We start from the raw sequence: 15,099 nt of genomic DNA on the forward strand, positions 1-15,099 counted from the left end.
ATCTGTTCCCTTTCTCAGCCTCCTTCTAGCCAAATATAATTTTCCATATTTATCATGGCAAGTCAGTAATAAGAAAGACAAATATAACAGGATTGGCTGTTCTCCTTGTCATCTCATTCTGTTCTTTCTCACTGAGCTCATGTGCTTGCGAAACCAAAAAACACTTGAACTTGGATTTTGTCAAAATTTGTCACAGCGACCTTGCTATACAGTGAGCAAAATCTCTTTAACAAGACTGACAGACTGGAAGATGAAAATTAATTAATTCCTTAAGGGTTAGTTTCTCATTGGGCATTATGTGTCAAACTGTGGCACCTTGGTCTATAGCTCTTGAGGACATTTGTGCAGAGCTGCTCTGCCCTGTGGGATAATGAGTGTGTGGATTATTTTGGTGTGGATAATGAGACAGAACTTAGCTGCCCTCCTGTCTTTCCTCTTCCTCCTTTGGATGCTGTGCAGGTATGATGGGGCACTGATGGAGGCATCCCTATTCCCCAGCTGTCTCAGGGGAATATCTAAAGCAAAAATACAGTGTGGTCTCCTCCTTCATACAGCCAAAGAATGACATGTTCCCTGATGGTCTGAAATCTGTCAACAACCCAGAATAGTTCTACTTTCACTCAGAAACCAGGATTTTCAAGGAGGAAATACACGCTCACCCACTGAAGGCTGCTGCTTTTACAGATGCTGCTGGAATGGTCAAAGGAGAAGCAGTTATTCCTTTGCACACACGGTGGTCTCTGCAAAGCCCCTCCTGATGTAATTGCTGGGCTGCACCTTTCTAAAAGGCACATTGCTCCCACTTCCATCACTCCCACTTTTCCATTCATCCAAGCTTGGCAACCATCTAAGCAACAAATCCTCCCCAGTATTATAAATCTCATGTGCAAGAAAATCTTATTTTCTCACCAAATAACCACTCAGGCTGTCATGCCAGGAGGGGAGGCATGCAGATCTCCTAGAATGGCTGAGGTTGGAAGGGACCTTAAAGATCATACTGTTCCAACCCCCTGCTATGGACAGGGACACCTGCCACTATCCCAGGTTGCTCAGAGCCCCATCTAGCCTGGCCTTGGATACTGCCAGGGCTAGGGCACCCACAGCTTCTCTGGGCACCCTGTGCCAGGGCCTCAGCACCCTCAGAGCAAAGAATTTCTTCCCAAAAGCAAATCTAAACCCTCAGTGGAAATCCATTTCCCCCGTCCTCTCACTCCAGGCCCTTGTCAATAGTCTCTCTGCATTAGCAGTCCCAGGATAGCCTCCATAGAAAGGAGTGAAATACAGATGCCCATAAATGCCCATGGTTTACCCATCCCTCATTTAGAAGAACATCCTCTATTTTATTTTCTTTATTTCCTTTGTTCCAATGTTTTCTCTCCTCTTCATTTTATTACATTATTGTAACCATATTCAAATTTGCTGTGATAAGTCATGCAGGAATAAAAACAACATTTAGCGTCATTCTTTTGTATTATCTGAAGAGGACCAACTAATTTTTGATGACATAAGGCATTGAATACAGTTTTCTCCTCCATTTCTCAACAATATTCTCAAAGCAAGAGAAACTTGGCAGGATTCTTACTAAGCTTTAGTTATGCTACAATAAAGTAAAAAGCAGTGCATAAAATGTTTCAAGCATAAATTGAAAGCAGTTTTTTTTTTTAATTTTGAAGAAAAGATTTATCTTTGTAACTATTTTTTTTAATTAACCACTTCACAAAGCCATTTAACTAAAGGAGCTAAGTGCAATAGTACATCAATTCCTTGTGGATGTGATCACTGCTTGTCATCATCATATAGACAGTATCTTCACCAAATTTCTAAGTTTGGCAACATCTCTGTGAAGTAGAATAGTATTAGTGGTAAAGGAAATTAAAGAGCTTTCCCTGCAAAGAAAAACCCCTGCATCATGGAGTAGGAAGAGGATTCAATCCATCTTAGCTAAACTGTGGGGGGATAGAATATAAGAAAGAAAGTGCAGAAAGTAATCCCACCCCTAAGGAGTTGCAGCTGGGCCAATTACCAAAGACTAGGAACAGGCCTGACTTTAACAGGCCACAGCTGTGACCAATGAGAAGAAGAGTGATTGAGAAAGAACTAGAGTCAGTTGGTTACTTTGTGAGGAGGAAACAGGTATTGCTCTGAAGAGCTGTCCATGAGAAAACATCAAGAAGGTACGAAACTTTTGTGATAAGGAGACAACAGAATTGAACTTTTACAATATGATGACAACACTAAACATTCAAGGTTAACAAGTTTATCTGTGGAAGTGCCCCTGTATTTTTCTTGGCTTGTCTTGAGAAGGAGCCTGTTCCAATAATGTAGACTAGATATCCCAAACTTTTACATCCCTAGAATTAGATTAGATTAATTCTACTCTATATAGCATTTACTCTGCTACTCCTGCACTTCAGTCTTCCTGATCTGAGTGAGGGCAAAAAGCACAGAGGAACTATGAACTGAGCTGTTTCAGTACTGTGCTGTGGCATCCATCCAGGCTTGAGCAGTGCCACAGGGAACATCCAATGCTGCCATGGCAGGCTGAATCAGGGAAGATAAATACCGAATTCCCAAACTGAGTGGTGTTGACAGAAAACTTCTTAAACCACTCCTGCTGTATTTGTTCTAATAAAGTATAGGAAGCATGATTTCTGCCTTTTGCAAAATCAGTGCAAAGGGAATGGGTGATTTAAGGTTTTGCATACATTTACTTGGGCAAAGAACCCACCAGATGAACCAATCAGTCCAAGGCTGATAGAAATAGAAAAGCCAGTCATGGGCTCTGGCTCCTTTAGAATGTTTCTTCCACAGAAGAGAGCAAAAGCTTGGGATATGATAATGTCAAGGTTCTAACATTTAAGTTAGTTACTAGTAAATTGGCTCTTTAAAGTTTATTAACAATTCCTATCACACTTAAGATCTGCTCTTTCTCCTAGCAAACAAGAAAAAAAATTACAACACTGTTTGTTCTAAATGTGCTCAAAAGCTGGGTAAGAATCATGAATGCAATTTTACATAGGAGGGAATTAAGGCGCTGTGTTGCTAAGGATGTAATTGCCAGAACCTTTTGAGATAATTCCTAACATCTGAGTAAGTGTCCTTGACTGAATTCAAATAGAATTTGGGGACATGGGGATTTTCCAAACAGCTCTCAGATGGTATAAAGCCAAAAGGACCCCAGCGACATTATCATTTCTAGAAAACGGGCTGGGCAAAGAAATGACAGCCCAGAAATCAGTGCTCCAACTGATTTTTCTTATGCATCAATCTGTTCTCAGGACTATTCCAAGAACAGAAAATATGGTTATTCCTGGACTCACAGACTGAAGAGAAATCACAGGAGAGAAACAGGAATTGGACATGAACCAGATAAACTGTCTTAAATCAAGTGGGGTGCACAGATGAAACGTAGGTCTAGATATGTTGAAAAGTCACAGATAGGGAAAAAAACCCCCGAATTTGATAGGCAAACATATCATACAATCATAGAATATCCTGAGTTGGAAGGGACCCACAAGGATCATCCAATCCAGCTCCTGGCTCTACACAGATACCCCAACAATCCCACCCTGTGCATCCCTGAGAGTGCTCTCCAAACACTCCTGGAGCTCTGGCAGCCTTGGGGCTGTGACCATTCCCTGGGGAGCCTGTTCAGTGCCCCAGCACCTCCTGGGGGAAGAACGTTTTCCTGATATCCACCCAAACCCTCCTGCTGTTACAGCTCCAGCTGTGCCCTCAGGTCCTGTCCCTGGTCACACAGAGCAGAGATCAGGGCCTGCCCCTCCACTTCCTCTTGTGAGGAAGCTGCAGAACTGCTGTGAGCTCTGACCTCAGTCTGCTCTTCTCCAGCTGAACAGACCAAGTGCCCTCAGCTGCTCCTTGTGTGGCTTTCTCTTCAGGCCCTTCACATCTTCATGCCCCTCCTTTGGATGCTCTCTAACAGCTTTAGATCTTTCTTATATTGTGGCACCCAAAACCACACACAATATTCAACATGAAGCCAACCCAGCCCAGAGCAGAGTGGGACAATCCCGTCACTGGCTCTGCCAGCGATGCTGGGACTGGTAAGATCACAATCATGACGGAAAAGGATTTTTGGCATGCTTGTCAAGCTCTGAAAGCTTTGCAAGAACTTTCCTTCAAGAAAGAGCTCCATCTGTTTCTACCCATTTGCAGGTGAAATCTGGGGAGCACCTGTGTTATCCCTGTGCTGCCTCAAGTGGAAGCTGGAGGCCAATCCAGGAGAACCAAGGCCTCTCAGAACATGTGTAGTTCATAATTACAATTACTAAATACCTCCCCAAATCCTATTGACATCACACATTCACCTGTGTATTCAGATATGCTTCCTAAATAATGCCCTCTGAGGAGGAAAACCAGGGAAATAATTTCTCAACCTCATCACTTCAGAGGGGTTACACTGTATGAAATTAGTATCTCAGCAACAAGTGACCTCTCACAGTGATTTTTCTCCAGAAAGTCACTTTAAACAAAAGCATCATGTGTCAGTTTTAAGCTTAGAAACTTATTTTTTAAAATAAAAATAAAACATTATTTTAAAAAGTGTTGTAGGACTTTTGATTTCAGAGTAATGCAACTCACTGTATTTCTATAGAGCATTTTTTTCCCTCTAAAATAAAAAATAGACCAGTTATCTACAATATACATATACTTTTAAGATACCACAAAGCCTTTTACTTAAACCTAAAGGTAAATCTGAAATCTTTTACAGAACCCTAGGTACTCTGAGATTCTATAAATTAATTATTTGCTTACTATTTATGCAGAAACCTGTAAGATACTCCTGTAATTTAAAAATGTTAATTTCTTATCTTTGCAGCAATATTAATGATACTGCTTTCATTAAAAATTGCCATCATAAAATCATAGATTCATAGAGTATCCCGAGCTGGAAGGGACCCACAAGGATCACTGAAGCTCTGCAGAGGACATTCTCAAGACTCACACATCTTAATTCTACTTCTCCAAAGAAATTTAAATAATGGTTAATGCAATAAAAATATCATATGGAATTGATGGCAGATGGTACAACAGACTGAATTATCTTCTTTCTGTTTATTTTCAGTTCCTCACAACAGGTATGTCACAACCTAATGCAAACATTTGTACATCAAACAATAAAAAAATTGCCAACCATGATTACCTTAGGCTGGACTCTTTTATTTCTTCTCACTTGTAAACAAGAGTTACTGAAAAAGCTGAAATCACAGCAGCTCTCACTGCTCCTTTCTTGCTTTTCCCATGATGACAAAGCTCCATGTTTTAAATCAGTCTCCATTAAATTGTTCTCTTTGTGATTTAAACCTGACACTGCAGTTAATCTGATCCAACCTGTGCCCCTCTGTGAATAAAAGCTTGGGCTGAATGATGATTTTTAGTGAGAGCTGGCTGGAATCAAGTCCCAGGTTGTTTTACCATGATCCCCAGCAATGACACAAACCAAACTGAGCTGAACTGGGAAGCTGATGCTCTATGAAATCTTTGAGGACTTTACACCAGCACAACATGTTTGTCAATTAGACTCAGCAGCATTGCAAACCCATCCCTTGGGGTGCCTCATTTGTTTTGCTTTCCTTCCTTCTGTTTTTTAATTCTTTTTCAAAGACACAGCTGCAGCTTTAGCTCACCTGCTCTGAACATGAACTGTCTAATGAGGGTAAATCCAAGGTAATTCCCAGTGTTATTGAGAATCCCAGCAGTGCCCCTGAGCACTACACTCACAGCTCCCCCTTAGCACTCAGAACTCTTTGACAATCATGGAATGAGCATTTCTAGGTAGTCCTGTCTCTGTTTACATCCCAGTCCTCTATGGACCCCTTAGATATTCAATCAGCAAAATGCCTGCAGCTGGAGCAGCCTGAGCTTGGAATATTAAAGGAACAGACCTTGGTGGTCTTTTATTCAATTATTCCTGACAGACTCCATGGGGAAATATCTAATGCTTAGTCTCAGTTCCTTATTTTCTTTACTTTTCTTGTGAGAACGATAAAGCAATTAATATTTTTTTAAATGCAGAAAAGATACAGACACAAATTTTATTAAAGTGAAAGAAAAATGTTTTAAAAAGAGAGGAGCAATGCCAGCCTTAAAACAATAAAGCCACAGTGAGTTTGGAGTTAAAAAAAAAAAAAAAGATAAAAGAGATCTTTAAATCAGCTTTTCTTTTTTAATCATGGCATCATAGATGGGCCTGAATTGGAAGGGACCTAAAAGATCATCCAGTTCCACCCCGCTGCCATGGGCAGGGACATCTGCCACTATCCAGGTTTCTCAGAGCCTCATCCAACCTCACCTTGGACACTTCCAGGGATGGGGCAGCCACAGCTTCTCTGGGCAACCTGTTCCAGGGCCTCACCACCTTCACAGGGAACAATTTTTTCCCAATATTCAATCTAAACCTGTTCTCTGTCAGTGTGAAGCCATTCCTTGTCCTGTCTCTCCTGACCCTTGTGAAGTGTCTCTCCATCTTTCCTGTGGGCTCCCTTCAATGAGGTCACCCCAAAAAGAAACCAGAGGAAAACTTTCTATTGACATGAAAGTGCCAGTGAACCATTTAATAGAAGAGGCATATGACAAATGTAATTAGAAGGGTGGATAAATACAGGAATGAACTTTGGCTCTGTAAATGAACTGCCTAATTGTTACCAGAAAAAGGAAAAAAAAAATCAAACAAACAACACAAACAATAACAAAAAAAAAAAGAAGTCTTTTACCAGAAAAAGGAAAAAAATCAAACAAACAACACAAACAATAACAAAAAAAAAAAGAAGTCTGTGGCTTCCCAACATTTTGAATTGGGCCCATGAAAGAAATCACTTATCTCTCCAAACCTCACTTCACTTATAACCTCAGTCATCACAACTGCAATTACATGGCTCCTATAAAAAAAAAAAAAAACAAACAAACAACACAAAACCCCTAAAAATCATAGGTGGAAAACAACCCAGCTATCCACAGGTTTTTGAACAAAATTAAAAACAGATCTATTGATTACATGGAAATATCCAAAAGCAGGATGCAACTTCCCAGGACATCCCTGTGCCTACATTTTCCTCTAGACCAGCTCTGAGTGTTTTGGATGATTCTGTGTTCTTGTAAGGCCTGTATGTGAAGCCCAGGGATCTTGTACATCATTTAGGGAGGCTGGATGGCCTTCTGATGTAATCTTCTTTTCGCTCGTGCAAGATGTCTACATTTAGCTGCACAGTCCAAAAGCCATTTTTCAGGAGTGCTGCAGGCACTTGGGCATATCAGGAATGCAGGTGCATGCCTGTTGCAGTGGCTCACTGCTGTCCACTTCTTCCCACCCCCCAGGCAGTGGAGAGCGCTGAAAACCCCTGGGATTCAGGCTGTTGTCTGCATTTCACATACTGTGTACTCAGATACATCTTGAACAATGTGTTTGGCCTCCTTTTCTCCAGGCTGAACACCCCTAATCACACCTCACAGGACTCAGTCTTTAGATATCTATCTCAGTATCTACATATGCTGAATTTTAATACAGTAATCTCAATATATTGATGATGAATGGGCCAAAAAGTCCATGCCTGGCACATGTGTATTGCTGTCTTTAATTAAATAGTAGATTTCAGGTATATATTTTTCCTCTCTTTGGGGAGGAGGAATTTGTCAGAAATCATCCCCCAGTGGTGTTTCAGGAGAAATATGCATTTATTAAAAGAGCTTTCGTATTATTTGTAGAAAATATTTTAATGGTACTCTGCTAATGTGCGTTATAAATTCTCAGAATATTAGGGAGATTTCAAAGGAGAACTGTTTCATACACATTACTGTACAAAGAATAATTAGAATTAGAGGATCTCAAGCAGTGGCTTCAAATCTAAACAATTCTGTGACAGAGATATTGCAGCATCACTCTTACCACACCAGCCATGTGTTTTCAGGAGTGTTACCACAGCCTTGTCTCGCTCGTTGCACAACAACACTCACTTTACACCCTTTGTAAGACCTTCCCGTGTGTTCAGCTACAGAGTGCAAACTAATGTCACCGTGAGGACAGTAATAAAGCATATCACATGCTGACAAATGCAGAATTTGCTCATAAATCCATTTTTTCCTTTGCACAGAAGAAATGAAGAGTCTACAGAGGAGCTACTGGCAGTATGTGTGGGTAGCATGTTTCAGGAATGATATGGATGAAAATTTGGGAGTTAGGCAGTATTCCCACTTAGGAACAGGCTGTGATGTGTGGAGGACAGAATGCTTCCCATCAACTTCAATAACATGCTTCCCCACTCTTTTGGGAGCAGCTGGAAAAATCTGCCTCCAAATTTCTTTGGCAAGAAAGATGAATCAAAGCAAATGAGGAAAGGGGAAGGAGGGGAGGAGCTGATCTCTGACAAACTCCAAAGGGGATATAGCTCAGTAGAGAATGTGTTCTCCGTTATCACTTATTATTGCAGCTTCACGGGCTAGTGAAGGTACAGACCACAAAATAGATGGATGAGGAGAATCAGACTTTATTCCACACACAAACCCAACCACCCCCTCCCCGCCCCCCCCAAATCATAGGTGGAAAACACATCTCCTACTGGCCATGATTCTTCTTAAAATGTTCACTTCCAAATATTCAGTACTACCTATCTCTCTTGCTGGTTTGAATGTTCCCAGGATCTTTGGCAGCTCTCCACATTTGCAGTTCCTCTGCAGGTAGCCTAACTGCAGCCAACTCTGGGTAAATATATATGATCTGTCTTTGATTTATGGCCAAGATTCAGCCTTCCTAGAACAGGCTTTGTGCAGGTGGAAGCGCAGGTGGAATGAGTGGGAGCACCAGAACCCATCCACGTGGCAGGAAAATGAGCTTAAAAGAGTTTCAGTTAATAATCTTTCTCCCAAGAAAAACAGCTGGCCTGCCTTCCCAAAACCTGGCAGTAGCTTCATGGTTTCATCTCCACAGCCACATGAACACAGCCAAAGGGAACATTTTTTACAAGGGAATTGAGTTCTACCTAAAATCACTGCAGGACTTCTAGATGTTATCAGAGATTATTTACAATGGCATGGAGTGACAGGACATGGGGGAAAGACCTAAAATTGAAAGAGAGTAGGTTTAGATTGCATGTTATGAAGAAATTCTACCCTGTGAGGATGGTGATGTGTATTAAAATTCTGTATCCATGTGTATGAGAACACAGCAGGTTCATCATAATACTCAAAGAATCCTTAAAGCCCATCCAGTTCCACTCCCCAGCCATGGGCAGGGACATCTGCCACTACCCCAGCTTGCTCAGAGCCTCATCCAGCCTGGCCTTGGACACTTCCAGGAATGGGGCAGCCACAGCTTCTCTGGGCACCCTGTACCTCACCACCCTGACAGGGATAGTGACTCCACCACCTTCCTGTGCAGCCCATTCCAATGTCCAATCATCTCGGGTTTCCAACTGTTGGGATGACCCAAGAGTCCTTTTTTCCCAGCCCGATGGCCGAAGAAAGAGTCGGGATTCTTTGGCTTGTGTTCACAAGGTTGTTTATTATCTGTTATCTAAAATATTTTCTCTCACACCCGCAGAGGTCTGATCTGCAGGCCTATCAAGGGCACACTGCACTGCCCTGAGGCAGTGCTATCTCTTTATACTGAAAACTACGTGAACTTTATTTACTGCTATTTTCCAATACCTATCACCTATGTTAGACTGTCTACTTCTACTCTAGACCAATCTAAATGTGCCACCATCACCAAGAAGATGGAGGCTAGAAAGAAGAAGGAAGAAAGACAGGGAACGTCCCAAATTCCTCCATCTTGGCACTCCAAACCCCTGTTCTAAAAATCCCAAAATTCTACTTTTCACCCTGTGAAAACTACTGTTATGCCACTTAAACTTTTGTGACTTGTAATTCTTCATAGATGGTTGGTAATTTGCTCCATGGATTAAGACTGAAATCCCAAGTGTCTTTGGCTTCCTGCCAGGGTCTCCGAGCCCCTGCCAGGATCTCCACGCCCCTATTAGGGTTTTGAGCCATCCAGGGCACCCAGAGGGATGTCCTGGGTTCCAACATCTCCCCCTTCCGTTTGCACCAAAAACACGTCTTTGGCAGCCTTATTCAAGGCTTGCCACATGCACTGAAAAATGCATGGCACAAGGAGCAGAAGAATCACAAGTCCCACTAAAATGTAAAAAGCTACCATCTAACAAAAATTCCCTGATTCCCACACCCATGAAAAAACCCAAAGTCCACAATCTTCTGTGGGCGAAGCACAAGTGTTGGAATCTCTGTGCAGTTCATATCTGTGTGTCTTCTCTGCTTGTCAAGTGGTCAGTGTTTTCTCGCACTTGATAAGAGTTTCACATTCTTCACTGAAATCCACCCGGACTTTGCACCTGTTAAAACACAAACAAATCCCACATCCCCACAGGGACTGAAGGATGTTCTCAAAATCCTGGAGGTGAAGAATGGGTCCTGATTCTGTTTTGCAATATTACATAGAGAAATGTAAGATAGCAGTAATTAGGAATCAATCAGATAATACACATATTCAATAACACATGCGAAATCATACAATTACCAAACACTGAACTGTCATCCCAGAGTCTGCGACAGCTGATAAACCTTAAAACAACAGAAAAGTGGAGAAATCATGTCCAGATTTATGTTTCTCCAAACTCCCCTTGAAAATAGGCTCAGCTGTTATATATGGTTAAATTGCCAAGTCAAAAGGACTTGAATACTTTTTGATGCAGAAAACATCTGGGTTGATTGTCAGTCATTCCATCCAAGTAGAGCTAGAGCTTGACCAGAGCCCAGACTCTAATTGGTGGGTATCACTTGACACATTTTTAAAACAAGACTCTTAAAAATAACAGTTATGAATAAGAAACCTTAGGGTTAAAAACCAATCAAATAACTGAATCCCTCCAAAGCTTCTGTCAGGATAGAGATTCTTCAAACACAGCAAACCTCTTGAACTCTCCCTTTTGCCAGCTATATTGTCCAGCCCCCTGCATCCTCCAGGCTGCTCAGCCTTCCTCAGCCCTGTGGAGACGCTGATCTGTGCCCTTCAGCACCAGCTCTCTGGCTCAATGCTGGACTTTAAGGAGATGTCTTAAACCCAGGCAGAGCATGCAAACACTGTTTAACCTGTAACTGTGCACCTCTATTGTGGCACATAGAAATCATGAAATCAGCTAGGTCCAGGGGATACGTCTAGGACACATCCTTGTCACCAGATGTGTTTTATTGGCTGCATTTTTTTTTGCTTATTTTTTGATATTAAATAAATTATTTAAATTATTTCCAAAGTAAATTAATTTTTCCAGGGGATTTTTACATTCTCTTGAAAATTGTTTCTTTGTTATTCTGTGACTGACTAGCATAGAGAATGGTTGGCCACTATGGTTCTTATCCTTGGGTTTTGTTGATTTTAGCTCTTATGGAAAAGAAAGTGCTTTTATTTATGCTTTGGTGAGACTATTTAATCAAAACTTCTTTTTTAGACAGTATGCCTGTAAAAGCGTGGACTGTGAAATGTATCTGAATTTGGAGCTTAACTGCAACCACTAATCTTTTACTGGAAAAAACCTTGAGGAAATGGAGTTATGCGTTCATGATCTGTGCCTAAATAGTATTGAGTGATCATTCTAACAGTTTCAAAACTCCTGAAAGCTTTATAAAAAACTGTTGAACATGGGGATAAAAAACAAATCTGTGCAATGAAAAGCAAATATAACTGAATAATAAATATATTTAGAGTTTTGCATTTTGATACATGCAAGATTATTTTTTAAATTATTGTGTTTTTGAAGTGACTGAAACTTAAGCTCAATCAAGGTCAGAAGGGAATGTCACCTACTGTCTACTTTGCTTGCATCAAGCTGTAGCCTTACGTTAGTAGGTGGGTTTTATGCAGAATTATGCAGATGGCCCTTTTTACATCGTTCCCAGTTGCCCTTAATGCCACAAAGGGATGGCCATTGCACACTGTTCTGAATTGCTGTGTGTGTTGCCTTGAGTGAACTCAGTACTGCTGGAGATGCATTCTGTGTGGTGAGGTGTTTGCTGAAAAACCCAAAGTCCACAATCTTCTGTGGGCGAAGCACAAGGGTTGGAATCTCTGTGCAGTTCATATCTGTGTGTCTTCTCTGCTTGTCAAGTGGTCAGTGTTTTCTCGCACTTGATAAGAGTTTCACATTCTTCACTGAAATCCACCCGGACTTTGCACCTGTTAAAACACAAACAAATCCCACATCCCCACAGGGACTGAAGGATGTTCTCAAAATCCTGGAGGTGAAGAATGGGTCCTGATTCTGTTTTGCAATATTACATAGAGAAATGTAAGATAGCAGTAATTAGGAATCAATCAGATAATACACATATTCAATAACACATGCGAAATCATACAATTACCAAACACTGAACTGTCATCCCAGAGTCTGCGACAGCTGATAAACCTTAAAACAACAGAAAAGTGGAGAAATCATGTCCAGATTTATGTTTCTCCAAACTCCCCTTGAAAATAGGCTCAGCTGTTATATATGGTTAAATTGCCAAGTCAAAAGGACTTGAATACTTTTTGATGCAGAAAACATCTGGGTTGATTGTCAGTCATTCCATCCAAGTAGAGCTAGAGCTTGACCAGAGCCCAGACTCTAATTGGTGGGTATCACTTGACACATTTTTAAAACAAGACTCTTAAAAATAACAGTTATGAATAAGAAACCTTAGGGTTAAAAACCAATCAAATAACTGAATCCCTCCAAAGCTTCTGTCAGGATAGAGATTCTTCAAACACAGCAAACCTCTTGAACTCTCCCTTTTGCCAGCTATATTGTCCAGCCCCCTGCATCCTCCAGGCTGCTCAGCCTTCCTCAGCCCTGTGGAGACGCTGATCTGTGCCCTTCAGCACCAGCTCTCTGGCTCAATGCTGGACTTTAAGGAGATGTCTTAAACCCAGGCAGAGCATGCAAACACTGTTTAACCTGTAACTGTGCACCTCTATTGTGGCACATAGAAATCATGAAATCAGCTAGGTCCAGGGGATACGTCTAGGACACATCCTTGTCACCAGATGTGTTTTATTGGCTGCATTTTTTTTGCTTATTTTTTGATATTAAATAAATTATTTAAATTATTTCCAAAGTAAATTAATTTTTCCAGGGGATTTTTACATTCTCTTGAAAATTGTTTCTTTGTTATTCTGTGACTGACTAGCATAGAGAATGGTTGGCCACTATGGTTCTTATCCTTGGGTTTTGTTGATTTCAACATTTATGGAAAAGAAGGTGTCTCAGGGTTTTCTCTCTGGTTGAGATGATCCCGAGGTGTGTTAAAAGTCTCTTTTCCTCAACCCAGCTGTCCAAGAAGAAATCAGAAGTCTTCGGCTGTCGTTCTCAAGGCTGTTTATTATTTCTTATCTAAAACATTTTCTGTCTGGCCTGCCAAGGTCTGTTCTGCAGGTCAGTCTGAGGCACAAACCCCGCCCACGGGGCCGGTGTTGTCTTTTGTACTACAAACTACGTATTCAATATTTACAGTTATTTTCCAATACCTATCACCTATGTTAAACAGTTACTTTCTACTCTAAACCAATCCCAAAATGCTAGCATCACCAAGAAGATGGAGGCTAGAACGAAGAAGGAAGGACAGGACAATGCCCAAATTCCTCCATCTTGTCCCTAGACCCCCATAGTGAAATTCTTCAAAATTCCACCTTTTACCCTGTGACAACTACTGTTATGCTACTTAAACTTTTTTGACTTGTAATTATTCATATAAGGTTGGTAATTTGCTCCATGGGTCAAACTCAAAGCCACAGGGGTCTTTGGCTTCCTGCCAGGGTTGCCAAGTCCCTACCAGGGTTTTGAGCCATCCAGGGCATCCAGAGGGATGTCCTGGGTTCTGACAAAGGTGCTTTTATTTAGGCTTTCGTGAGACTATTTAATCAAAACTTCTTTTTTAGACAGCATGCCTGTAAAAGCATGGACTTTGAAATGTATTTGAATTTGGAGTTTAACTGCAACCACTAATCTTTCACAGGAAAAAACCTTAAGAAAATGGAGTTATGTGTTCATGATCTGTGCATAAATAGTACTGAGTGATCAGTCTAACAGTTTCAAAATTTCTAAAAGCTTTTTAAAAAACTGTTGAACATGGGGATAAAAAACAAATCTTTGCAATGAAAAGCAAATATAACTGAATAGAGTTTTGCAAATAAAAAAAAAAAAACAAACACAGAAACACATGAGTAGTTAAGAAATAAAAAGAGAGGATCCTGAAGAGACAAGTGTCTTGCAGGTGATCGCACAGAGATGGTAAAAACATGAAAGCCAGCTGCAAATACTACAACACCTTAATAATAATTCTTAACACAAAAATCTGAGAATTCACATTATAGAATCAATTTATCAATGGGAAGTGTTTGAAGGGGTTAGACAACCTTCTTAAAGCATTCATATAACATTAACAACAATCACGATTTATCAGTATTACTTATAAAAACCAAAAATGACAAAGGTTATAAACTCAATACCAACAATCCCTAGAGCTCTGAATCACTGGGGAATCAATTGATGACCCCACAAACAGGATCTGATTGACATTTCCAAAATGCTCAGTCTTCTGAGACACCTTGGGTAATTGAATCATTACTAATACTTTCATCTGTACATGACATTTTTGTCTCCCTGGGAAGCATTTTTCACAATAGAAGATTTCTATTTACATCATATTTGGAATTACATTGATTTGCATGGGGTTCTCTTTTTTTTTTTTTTTTTTCTTTTTTTCTTTCTGCATCTTGGGCAAAGACATGCTGCTTTCTCACTTGTTTTATGAAGATTCTGGACAGTTCTTTTTCCACATGTCCATGTCTTCTGCATCTGAAGCACGGCCCTCCAGCAAATGCTGTTGCCATCACTTCTGTGGAACTGGCCTGCGAAAGAGCTGGGTGAAATGCCTCATCTGCTGCATTTTCTGTGGAGTTGCCCTGTTAAAAAACTGCATAAAGCACTGTGGGAGGTTCTCAGAAATTTTCCATCTTGCCCTTGAAGAAGTTTCCTGACGTGTTTTTTTTTTTTTTTTTTTTTTTTTTCCCTAACCCCCCTTTGCTGCTCGCGGCAG

The sequence above is a fragment of the Onychostruthus taczanowskii genome, unplaced genomic scaffold (genome assembly GCF_017590055.1).
Source record: "Onychostruthus taczanowskii isolate IOZ18803 unplaced genomic scaffold, ASM1759005v1 scaffold15, whole genome shotgun sequence".
NCBI classification, from domain to species: domain Eukaryota; kingdom Metazoa; phylum Chordata; class Aves; order Passeriformes; family Passeridae; genus Onychostruthus; species Onychostruthus taczanowskii.